At 38.0% G+C, this 12,114-nt stretch overlaps 1 protein-coding gene across 1 annotated transcript in view; it reads right to left on the bottom strand.

The window, feature by feature from the left end:
- The window catches only part of GPC5 (glypican 5), a 1,392,911-nt gene extending 1,389,934 nt beyond the window's left edge, over positions 1 to 2,977 (bottom strand). The window contains exon 1 of the mRNA XM_060288187.1: positions 2,803 to 2,977. The gene's annotated coding sequence lies outside the window, so the exon portion shown is untranslated. The remainder of the gene's footprint in view (positions 1 to 2,802) is intronic.
- Between the last annotated feature and the right edge of the window lie 9,137 nt (positions 2,978 to 12,114).

Raw genomic sequence — 12,114 nt, 5'->3', positions numbered from 1 at the left:
GGACTGTCTTGGCTCCCACCAGAGTCCCAGAGTCCCTGGCTGGTTTGGTGGAAAATTTTTCAGGCTTACGTGGCGTGACAAATAAGGAGGTCCATGTCTTCTGCCTGGGACTGGAAACAGAGGCAAAACCGCCAACTTAGCAAACTTAAACCTTCAAATGCCCCACCTCAGGTAATAGAGCCAATGATAGAATTCATTCCATCCAGTCTGTCTTTCTTGGGTGTTTGACAAGTCCAGCAGTGACGTCCCCATAGGTCTAGGGAATCCTCTACAGAGAAAGGCAGGCAATGGGTCCTATCTATGGTTGAGGCCAGAGAGAGCCCTGAAACTCTCCACCATCATCTACATATGAACTGCTGCCAAGCGCTAATCTTATTTCATGCTAACTTTAGAGATCTGGTGACATCTGAAAGAAATCTTGCAGTTGTTGTGGTCAGAGGACTTCAGAATGAACCATGCCATATTTGTGCTGGTGACAGCGTTAGAAGAGAATCACAAGAAGACGGAACCGGGCTTCACAGGGGAGAGAGACGGGAAAACTGTGTTTGGAGACATATACACTCTTTATTTCCAGGCATACACATCCTTAGGCAAACTGAATAATGTTAATGTTTAAAGAGATTTTCCTGCAACTTTAAGAATACTGTACAATCTCCTGTTTCCCTTTGTGGGCTCAATCAACCTTCTTAGAAATTTAACATTTGAGGTTTTCTAGGTCTGACCTGAATTCTACGACAAATAAATCTTCTCTCAGAAAGTTTCCTAGAACTATCAGTTTGTTGATATAGTTTATATTCAAATGTATTTCGTATGTAAAACTTGACACCATCTCAAAATTTTATTCTGATTCATTATGTTTTAAATATATCTATTTGAAACCTCTCATTTTAAAATGTTTTGTTTATGGTGTAATTTTACATTAGAATTATTCTTATAAAAATAACTCTAGATGTTTATGGGTAACGAATACATGTGAAAGTTTTGTAACATGTAACATGTTATCATCCATACAATTTCACACGGGAAAACAAAGTATGAAAGTATATGTTCCAGGTAGAATAAAGAACCGGGCTGTTTAGTGTTACACAGAAGAGGTAGAGACATGATTTCTACCTTAATGGAAATTACAGACTAGTTGGGGAGGCAAGGCTGACGCAAAGACACAGAAATGAAAATTAAGAATAAACATGGGCGTTAGACTTTGCAGTGAGTGCCAAGGGGTTCAAGGAAGTCTTGATGCAACAGGGAAGTTTTCACTGAAGAGAAGCAACCACTGAGGGCTTTGAAGACTGAATATAACTTGGACAAATAGAAAAGAAAGAGAAAGATGTTCCAGGAAATGGGAACAAAATGAAAGAAGATGGAAAAATAGTAATTTGATTTGCCTGTGGGATACTGAGGACAGGAGTCTGGCTAGATTGGAACAGGATGTTGAGAAATAGCAAAAAAAAAAAAAAAGTAAACAATAATAATAGTGAGTAAACAGCCTCAAATGGGGTCAGGATCTGAACTCAAGCAATCTAGCCTCAGAGACTCTGCGCTTTCCACCACATTAAATATAACAAGTAGGTCTAAATAGAAAATCAGCACCCCAAAGAGGAAGAGAAAGCAAAAGTGTTAACGTTTTCTGCCAGGATTTAAAAAAAAAAATAGAGAAATATTGCTTGCTCATTCATTTATATACCGAATATTCTTGAATATCCATCACATACAAACTTCTGTGCTAGACCAGAAAAATACAAGTGGAGAAGATAAACTTTCTGTCCTCAAGGAATTCACAGCCCAGTCGGGGAGAAAGGCAAGTAAATAGGCACCATTTCATTTTCTGAAAAGACTACCACATCCTTAAGAAGCCAAGCCTTTCTTTACTTGTCTTTCTTCCTTTCTTCTTCCCTCCCTCCCTCCCTCCCTTCCTTCCTTTCTTCCTTCTTGCTTTTCTTTCCTTCTCTTTTCTCACTACTTGTTTCAACTGGTATATTAAGCTTCAGGAAAGACAATGTATTAACAAAATGTTTAATATAACAAATGCAAAAGCAAGTTTTCAGGCAGTTATTTTTTGTAATGATCTGGTGTAAATTTGAGAACATGACACTTAAGCCGAAATTAGAAAAGATTCTGAAGAGATATTATTATCATTATTATTATTACTAAAGGATAAATGTGATCAGAAGACATTATTTATGTATCACCCAAGTTCTTCATATATGCTGATGCTGTTAGACAACTGATTTTCTTAAATATTATGCTGTAGTATATAAGTAACATGAATAACACACTAATTTAATCATTAAGAAAAAATTAAAGATATTTACTCTACTAGAGTCAGTAGTAAAGATATGTACTATTGTAGATGTAACTGTTGATTGAACACTAATATTTATAAACTCAAAAGTATGGCCCATGTTCAAGAATAATATTTGTTCTGAAAGTCTGACAATTTAATATTTAGCTAAGTACAATTAGCAACCATTCCAAAATGATGTTTACCATTTTAGTATCTTGGACGCATATTTGCCTTGTATCTCAAACAAATTGGACATCCTCTTATATTTACATGAATATAAAAAAATTCCTGCTGATAGAAACTAAAAGAAAAAAATTATACTATCTTTCAAAGTATCTGGTTTAAAACAATTGTCATCTTATGACCAGTTATTAGATTAAATGTTATTTAAATGGTTTAGTCAAATTCAGTCAAGTACTTGTGTGCATGTATTTAAGCATCATCACAACAAATTCTAACATTTGCATAAGTTAAATTTAAATTCATGTAAGTTACTGTTATTTTTCCCTTCAGCTTACCATCGGATGAAACAATTAAATGTCAGTGCAATCAGCTCCTGTTTTTTGTCCATGGTGTTTCCACTGATATCATCAAAAAAGAATTACCCATTTGGTGGTATCAGTATCTTCAAGACATGACTTTGCCGAAGAAAATTTCAGCTGGAAGAAATGTCCTGCTACTCCAAGCACAGATGAGCCCCCAGGGCGTTGGAACTCGTCTGGTTTTGTGGGTGAATGAAGAAGGAAGTACCACATGTCAGTGGAACACTAGATCACAAGTTGGCATGTCAACAGCTAAATGGGGCCTTGAATTACTACCTTTCAAGAGGTTTTGTCGTAACAAGAAATATAATATATGTGCCAATTTCCAAAAGACAAGTCTTCACATATTTAAATAAATCTTTTGCAGGAGTTTTACTGTTAGGTGGAGAAAAACAACCCAAATTCCAGGTCAGTTTGATGGGGAAGAGTTGAATCATGGATTTTGGGTCATTTGACAGATATTTTCAGTCACATGAATAAGGTAAATCCTTGGATTGGAGGCCTTGAAGTGACATTGTAGATACTGATGAAAAGTCGCTTAGCTTATCTTTAGACACAAGTTACCACTCTGGAAAAGGGATACTGAAAGCAGACACCTTCATGGATGGTCCAGCACTGGAGAAAATTCTTCAGACTATGAATGATAATAAGAGAGGTCAGGAAATTTCACTCCAAACGGGAATCTGCAAGCACCTATAAGCCCTGCAAACCACGTTTGAAGATGTCTTCTGCACAATCATAAGGATTCCTAACTTGCCAAAGAGGATCACATCAAAAACCACTCCACTGTGTTGAGTTTGAATTCAAGCCAAGCACCAGCAGCCTTCTTCGTGAATTTACTTTATACCTTATTTATTTGATAATTTTTTAAATTCACTTTCAATTTGTGAAAAAGTGAGAGGAAGGTATAGTTCTTTGGTCAAAGAATAACATTATAACATTGGTCAAAACTCTTTTTGTGGCAAGTGACGACTCAAACTAGCTTAAGTAAAAATGTAAATTTAGTTGGCCTGTATAAGTAAGATTTTTTTCACGGTAAATCTTCATGGATCTGGGATTAAAATGATACAGGCTTGCACTATCTTTCTTTTTTTCCACATTGTGGGGAAAAAATGGCCACCCACAACTTAGTAACCCCAACTGAAAGATGAAGCTCTTCCCCTATAGCTATGAAAGTAGAGTCTCATGGACTTTGGGGTCAAATGCTACCTTTTACCCAACATTCTCACTGAGACTGACTCAGGTGTCCACTTTTATGTCTAAAGATAGGTGGAGTAACTCATTCCCCACAGGAAAATGGACTTCTCTCACCAGTAACAGAGTAGGATACATGGAGAACTATTCACGGTCCACCTAGGAAAAACACACTTATTACCCCACAGAGGCAAACTGGGTGTGTTGAACAAGCATGATGTAAGGATTGTGATCACAGTGACAATTAAGTTATGTCTCTTACCTTGGTTTCAAAATTTGTTCAGTTCAGGTAATCTTTCCTTATGGCGAAAGAATACTTGAGCAGATTCATGGTTTTTGTGGTCACTCACAGAAAATAAAAGTTCTTCAGTTACTGGTAGTGGTAAGCACAGTTTCAATTTAAAAAGTAGAATGCCCAGTACAAATTATGAAACAAAATTTAAAATTTTATTCAGTATCAAACATTCTTTTTATCCTAAACTGGGACCTGCTTTCTCTGGAGACATGTCATGGGAAGTGGCAGTGGAGGGTAGTGGGGGGACAGAGGAGAGTGTCCTTCTGCTCTTGGCCCCCACCCCTTCTCTCTTCAGAGATTCCTTAACGCAGGATCTCTCTCTCCCACAGCGACCTTGACCCAGGCGGTCAGATGAATTTCACCTCCAGATGGTCTTCTATCATTCTCTCCACACTCTTATTCCTGTATGTGTTCATCTTCCTCCTTTTCCTGCTGAGGTTTTCTGGCCCATACACAACAAGATCCATGATATCCTACACATGTCTGACATCTGGCTCATCTGTGCAAAACCACAACATAACTTGGTCTCTCCTGACCAGTACACATGCCAACAACTCTTCAGTAAAGTCTCTTACCCAAACTCCACTTTACCTTGACCCCTTTTGATACTCCTTAAGGAACAGGTCTTTAGAGCCATTTCCTTTCTAATTCTGCATACGTCTGCTTCTTGCGGGCAGACAATTTTAACTGCTTTGTTCACTGCTCTATCTCCAGCACTTAGAATAACAAGTGGCTCATTATAAGCACTCCACGTTGAATAAATCAATATGAAGTTGAGATCCGTCCTCCTCTCGGTTAACCTGACACTGATTACTGGTACCTTTGTCAAAACGGAAACAGGAAAGTCCCGCTTATAACATCATTTTAGACGTACACAAATAATTCCCACATTTCCTCTATGTAATAGAGTAAATACAATTATCCCACCTACAACTGAAAATGCACTTACACTTCCCCAGAGGCAGAGAACACAAAATCAAATCTAGCTACTAAGTAAAATGGTATGTCCAGGATCTCTTGAGAAGCACGTTTTTCCTGTCCAGTGTGATGTATCATATCTGGCAACATTTGACTAAATTGTAAGTTTAATCACCCTATGTTCTGTTTTATCTACTGTTGAGTCACAAACCACTCCAAAACGTAGCGGCTTAAAACAATAATGTTTATTTTGCTCTGCAGTTTAGCAAGGGCTTGGTGGGGAAATGCCATCTTTGCCCCTCTTGGAGTTAGCTGAAATGGCTTACAGGCTGATGGCTGGAATCATCTGAGGACTCAGGTACCCATATTTGGTTGACACTGACTTTCAGCTGAGATGGTGGCTGGGATACTGACACATGGATTCTTCCCATGGGTAATTACCTTCCTCAAAGTATACTGGTTTGGTTCCAAGGGCAAGTGTCTCAAGAAGACCAGGCAGAAGCTGTACCCCTACCAGGAGGCAGCCTCAAAACTCACAGTGTCAGTTTTCCCATGGTCACAGGCTCTCCCAGATTCAAAGCGAGAAAACACAGACCCTCTCCACATCTCAACAGACATGTCAAAATTGCACCGTACTAAGAGCATGGAGGCTGGGATACATATTATTGTGCTCACCTTTAAAAAACGTGCTCTTCTCCATCTCAAACTACCAAGTATAATGATGAAGACAGGCAGCATCACCACCTTTGGAAAAAGAGCAAAAGTGAGACAGCAAATAGTGACGCTTTATACCATCTCCCGTGGCCAGGAAGGCCAAGGCCCACAGTCCTGATCATTGGTCCTCAGGCTGCCAATCTTATGCTCCTCTACAGCCGTGCCTGGAGGGGCTTAGGGAATGTCTCTATCTTTGACAGCTCTCTTTTTGTTAGTGATGGTTCTGAAGCTCTGGGAAAACACAATTAAGGGAATTAATCCTAACAGTATTTTCAGGATCCAGGCTTGTCTTGAATTACCTAAAATCTGAGGTGCTGGTCAAGTATATTTCTCTTAGTCCCACCAGTTAGAATGCTGTTCTAGGGTCTGATCACCTCAGACACACTCACTACCTTTTTGCTCCTCTCAAACCCAATGGGCTACTGTGTGACCTGCCTTTTGTTAGAAGGAAGAAAGTAGGGTATTCCTCCCTCTGCCTTGGTTGGCATCTCTGGCTGATCTCCTTAATAGTCCCAACCCCTGAGTTTCAGGAACACTTCATCCTCCTTCTGTCCTGTAAGGAGATGGTACTCCCTGCTGTGGCTCACCCCTGGGTTTACACATCATCCACTTGACTTCTCTAAACCATTCTATCATCTAACCAATTCCACTATTACATGTTCTTTGTTTCAGATATTAAAAGTACTTCAGTATCATTTAAGCCACTGTTATTCTGACTGTTGCAGCAGCTGAATCTACAAATTTTTACAAGTCAAATTAAATCTATGGAGTGTTCTCTATCTAAATGGTGACCTCTCCCATTTTAAAGTTTATTATTCCTTTCAGAGAAGTATTTACTGAACATTTATTAAAGGCTATATATTTGATACATCATTCAATTCTCACAATTCAGTAAAGTTGGAGGATCACCCTGCTTTTATAGTGGAAAAACCTGAGACTCAAGATAAGTTAAGTAGCTTATCCAGTGTCTGACATTATTATTCTTTTTTTTTTTTTCTTTTGCGGTACGCGGGCCTCTCACTGCTGTGGCCTCTCCCGTTGCGGAGCATAGGCTCCGGACGCGCAGGCTCAGTGGCCATGGCTCACGGGCCCAGCCGCTCCGCGGCATGTGGGATCTTCCCGGACCAGGGCACAAACCCGTGCCCCCTGCATCGGCAGGCGGACTCTCAACCACTGCGCCACCAGGGAAGCCCTGACTCTTTATTATTCTTAATGCTATACTACACCACTGCATATTTTATTTTCTATCATTGGTCTTTACCGTGATTTCAGATTAGCCATTTGATGCTTAGTAATACATTTTAGTGTTTTAGTGAGCACCTCCAAATCAGACATTTGTGTTCTTAATAAGTACCTTTTCATCTATACTTTGATAAATCAAAGTTTTGGCTGAGAATTAGCTACTATAAGAATCTAATTAATAATCAGATGTGGAGAGGAGGATAAGGCATTTCAGGATAGGTGGACATGACAAAATCACCAATGATTATTTTCATTTTTTACTTCTTGCCTACTAATCTCCTAGATCCTAAAAAATACATTTTCTGTAGGAAAAAAATCATAAATTAGTATTAAAATAATCCTGTTACTTCGCATACATAGTAGGCTTGACATGAGTTACAAAGAAATCATATTGAGTTAATACAATGTCATTATTATAACCTATTGTCAGCTACTATACTGTCACAAAAGTGCTTCACCATAAAGTGATGGTTTAGTTGAAGCTACATTTGCAATGAAAATGATGAATAGTATCTAAACTTATTTGGTGTCACCTTGAAACATGTTTGCAAGCCCAGGAATACACTTCTTTCATGTATATTTTATTACATGTAGACTCACTTAGTGACAATTTGAGTTTTTCTGAGTTTCTTTTGGAAAAAAAAGTTTTAAAAACGACTCGGGTGTAGACAGAAGTCAAAGAAGTCTGTAAAGCTGAGCGTGAAAGTGACAAAAGCCTCAAAGGCGGGCAGTTTTCTAAGATGTCCCCCTATATTCCCTGTCCTTGGTGTACACACCCTGTGCAATCTCCAGGACTGTGAATTGAATGTGTTTCACTCCTGAGATTAGGTTATGTTATATGAGGTCATTAACCTTGAGATGGGGAGATTATCTTGGAGGGTCTGACCTAATCATATGAGCCCTTTAAAGCAGAGAAGTTTCTCTGGCTGCTCACAGAAGAGGAAGTTAGAGAAAGTCAAAGGGTCATTCTCCATTGTTGAGATGGAGGGGAACTCGTGGTAAGGAACCGGGACCAGCCTCTAAAAGTTCAGAGCCACAGCCAGCAAGGAAACAGAAACTTCAGTTTTACGAGACCAAAGAGATGTATTCTGCAATAACAAGAATGAGCTAGGAAAAGCCTAGCTCCACATGAGAACATGGCTGGCTGACACCCTGATTTTAGCCTGAGCAGAACCCAGCCGCGCTGTGCAAGGCTTCTGACCTATACAACTGGAAGCTAATAAATGGGTGTTGTTATAAACTGCTAAGTTTGTGGGAATCTGTTATACAGCAATAGAAAAGAAGGTGGCCTGAGAGCTAGCTTTCAGCACACTCGGAAAACATGGGGTTGATGGAACATGGAGGGACGAATTTGCACAGCCTTGCTCTACGTGGCCATGCTAGGGCTCCCCACTGTACTCAGAACAACTGGAGTGGGTTTATGGAGTACTGAAGTTTCATTACTCAGCTGTAGTCCATCAAAAGCATGTATGGTGTCCCAGCTTACCAAGCGCATTTGATCTGGGCAAAACTCCAAGAATTAAACTGGGTTGAAGCTTGACTCCATCCAGCATTTTGGTCCATAACCACATTTGTAAGCTGATGGTAATCCAACACATTGGGTGATAGAAAACCCCTGTTATAAATACGCTGTCTCCAAATCCAAATGCACTGCCCTTTAGAAACATGCGTCATAGTCAATGAGAACGGTGTACTGAATTTGTAATCTTTCTTATTGCTTTATTATCCAATGAACATAATTTGGATTTTTGAGAGTTCTTGCCTGCAAACTGGCAATTTACAGATATGCACAAATACAATCACCAAAACCTAAACTATTGTTCAGGGTTGTGCTGACAATTATTTTCTTACCTCAAAGATAATTGTAAAGTATGTTATTCAATTGTTCTGGGCAAATGAAATATTCCTGAAAAGCTGGACATAAACAAGTTTCTTCTAGTAACCTAATTGCTACTGAACATATTTAATTTTAGAGATACAATTCATTGGCAGCCCTTATCTCTTTAACTATGGCGAATGCGAAGCCAGAGCAGCTCAGTTAGGGAGTGAAGTTACCCTTATTAATAACACCAGCTGTTCTATGTCACACTTCTCTATAAAATGTGTTCTAAATTTTATTGGTTTGCTCAACAGTTTTAGTATCTTCAAGTGATGGAATTATTATTATTACCTATTATTATGCTGGCTGATTAGGGCATGGATACACTTTTACCACAATGACATTATAAGTCTAGCAGATTTTTGTATTTTACTTATGCCCTGAATACTAGAAGAATTTTATATACATTAACCAAAGTGTGATATGTGGGCCATGTGAGATGACTTTAGACAGCACACCTAAAAATAATTTTACTTAAGTAGTTAGAAAATAATATTATGTGCTGAGAATAATATTTATGGCAAGTAAAACCCTGATGCTGATTTTTTAAATTAAATATATTTAAGTAAAAATGACTGAATATGATAAAATAATAAGGTAAATATTATTTTTGTGTTATATGGCTATGGCAAAAATTTTGAAAGTGGCTCAAAATGATTAAAATTTGGGAAATACTACATCATTTCTAAACTTTTTACCTCTATTTGATTTTCAGTTTTGAAATTAGTTATACCCCTTTACTTTCTCACAATATATTTTCAAAAGCATCAAGATAGTGTTAGCAATTACATTCATTTATTTTGGAAAATGAAGGCATTTATTTTTAATTATTTGAATATTTTTACTAAATGACTCACAAAATACTTTCTCTTAAAGTTTCTAGATTCAAACTTCTGTGAGTCTTGTGATGCATGTTTAAAATCCAATCAGAAAAACAGATTTATTTATTCATGAAGTAAATAATGAAAGTATTTATTTACTTATTTATTTATTTATGAAGCTCTGCTTCATATAAGAGTTTTGAGTTTTGAGATAAGTACATTTGAATTTAGTCAATGAAAGAACTGATCATCAATAGTAAATCACTTTAACAGTGACTGTTTCTGTGTGTATGTTTTAAAGTTTTCATATATATGTAAATATTTACATACTTTAAAAACATATTTTAGTGTATTATATTAAATGATCTTCATACATGTATATGTATACATATATATATTTACTTGTTATAAATTACATAACTGAAACCTGATCAGTATTTGTGATTTGATAACAGAAATCACAGATAATGTTTTGTTAATCATCATCTTGTGTTCAGGATAAAACAGAACCAAGTCACTTAGTGCTTTTGAGAATGAACAAAAATACTACTTTGTTATGAAATATTCTGCGCACCTCCAAAATAAATTAGAATTCTCCCATCCCACCCCTAGGGCCTCTAAATTATCTGAATCCTCCCCAGATCATCAGCAATGAAAATGGATAATGTTTTATATTGTGGTCTGCCTCATTTAGTGTTAGTTACTACAGCTATTGCCTCTGTCTCTATCTTGCTGTGTGATTAACACTAAAAGCAATCTTAAGTTGGAGAAACAGATTCTTCTTATTCTTCTTATTTAGGTGCACCTTGGAATGCGTTATAATTACATACTACAGGGAACTTATGCTGAACACAATTTTACATTTACATCATGGGCTCTGCCTGCAAGCAGTGACAGTAAGGAGTAATGAGATGAAACAAAGGTTGCTGCAAACTCTTCTTTGCAAAAATGGGAGGGGTAGACTCAAGGGAAAGAAATACTGCAAAAGTTCCATGTCAGATGGAAGGAAAATAATACACTTAATTTGAAAGGAATATAAGAAAGATTGTGTTAGTTAGGGAGCAGTCTCAGCTGATACAACAAAGAGACCTACATCAGCTCACAAAAGCAACAAAATATTTTTAAATTTTTCTCTCACATATCAGTCCAGAAGTAAGCAGGAGATTCTGCTTCATAAGGACATTCAGGAACTCAGGTTTCCTATGTAGGGCTCTTTAAAACCCTTGAGTTTCCGCTTGACCACATCTTCAGAACTGGCTCACCGGCACTGTGTCTTTACTTAAGACCAAGGGAAAGAGAGAGGGGAGCAGACACTTACTTGTGTTAAGAGCAAGACTGTTACATGTATCACTTCTCTTCATACTTCATCGTCAAGAACCCAGTCTTACATACCTACAAAGGAGAATGCGAGTATAGAGTCTCTGGCTGGGGTACTCACCAAAAATTCAAGGAGTTATATTATTAAAAGGAAAATGGATAAAGAATCCTGGAAAACAGAAGTTTCTGCCCTCGGCCTCTAGCTCCCACATATTCACATGCACCAATCTTCCCACGCAGAAAACACAGAGCCTCCCCAAGGAATGCAACTTCAAGTGCATCTAGTTATTGTTCCCAGTTCAAAATCTAGGGTTGCCTAGTGATGTTTATTTCTCTCCAGCTGATCTAAAGGTGGATCTTCAAGGACCAGCAGTTCATTATCTAATACACGAGTTGCACTACCATACATCTTGATACAGGATAAAGAGCTGCAATAAAAACTACCATTCTGAAAATGACAAGTGGGAAACATAGTAATCACTGTGATATTCCTGTTTGGCAGGAACTGAGAAGTCTTCCTTCCCAGACAAGAAAGTAAACTCTTTGGTTAGGCTCTGATTCTGATCTCTGGAATCTCTAGAAAGAACTTGTTTGTCTGCTGCTCTCATGGCCACTGGTCTTACCCTCTGGGAGAGTCATTCTTTTCCATTATCTGGAAAAGATATCAGTGGTATCATCCTGTATCAGTCTGGGTCCAATCAGGAGAGAGAAACCGTGTGGTAATTTGAGCAAGGAAAGTTTAATATGAAGAATTACTAACTAAACAGGGGTTTGGAAGAACGAGGGATTGGCTAGTAAAAAGTAAAGAAACTCTAAAGAACATAGGAATAGCAAATGTAAGGAAAAACCACTACCCTGTGACTAAGATAGGGCCCCAAGGAAGAAACCCCCAAAGCACTGAGATCTCA

The sequence above is a fragment of the Globicephala melas genome, chromosome 18 (assembly GCF_963455315.2).
Source record: "Globicephala melas chromosome 18, mGloMel1.2, whole genome shotgun sequence".
NCBI lineage: Eukaryota > Metazoa > Chordata > Mammalia > Artiodactyla > Delphinidae > Globicephala > Globicephala melas.
Note: the sequence above shows the minus strand (reverse complement) of the source record. Positions and strands in the feature narration are given on the sequence as shown.